Source organism: Dasypus novemcinctus, chromosome 6 (assembly GCF_030445035.2).
Source record: "Dasypus novemcinctus isolate mDasNov1 chromosome 6, mDasNov1.1.hap2, whole genome shotgun sequence".
In the NCBI taxonomy this organism is placed as follows: Eukaryota; Metazoa; Chordata; class Mammalia; order Cingulata; family Dasypodidae; genus Dasypus; species Dasypus novemcinctus.
Genome location: NC_080678.1, coordinates 55557761 through 55558657, shown reverse-complemented (window position 1 = coordinate 55558657; position 897 = coordinate 55557761).

The following is an 897-nucleotide window of genomic DNA, read 5'->3' as shown; positions in this document are numbered from 1 at the left end:
GTATCTGACTGTATACTTTGATAGTAACAGAAAATTCAATTCAGATGCTTAAGCAAGATATATACTTACTGGAAGTACAGAGAGAGGGTAGGTTTAAGTACTAATCTAATCCAGGGCCTCCAGCCATAAGTCCTTGTGATTCTCTTGGATCCACCCATTGTCAGATTGATCGTAATAAGGTGGCTTAGCCATCCTGGCCCTACATGTCACAACATCCAGAAGAGAAACACTTATGTCGTGGCATTTCAAGCAAGATTCCTGAGAGCCATTCTTATTGGACTATTCAGATCATAAGCAAACTTTGAACCAAGGACTATGATAGGGAAATGGGATGTGCCGACTGGCTTAAAATACAAACCCCCTACTTGGGGCTGGGGGAGGGGTTAGTGGTCAGGCTCCCTGAGTTTCATAGGTTGTGGGGGGAAGAGGGAAATTTTTGTTAGATGGGTGAAAGGGGGTATTGGTACCCGACTCAAACTAGTTAGTCTAGAAGTATGGCTCAGTGGCCTGCTGAGCCCAAGGCATACTTATACCTGCTCATAAGAGCCAGTTCTTAAATACTTAGGAATTTTGCAAACCAGTTGTTAAACTGTTGGTAGCTTGATATTGGCAGTGGTGAGAATATTTATACCACAGAAATTAGCAAAGGTTTCAAATCAGGACGTTTTTCCCCTGGAAAACTATCTTACCAGCACACCACTGGGCACATGCCATTGTTGGCTCAATGGTTCATTGAAACCTTTAGGGATACAGGATCTTTTCTAGCTCTCCAATCTGCAGCCACAGCATTGGTTTTATACTAGTGTTGGTTTCCTGCATGGTCATAGATTGGCTTCATCAGTGAATTAGCAAGAGGCTCTCTTCTTACTCATATCTATCAGAAAAAGAAAAAGGAAG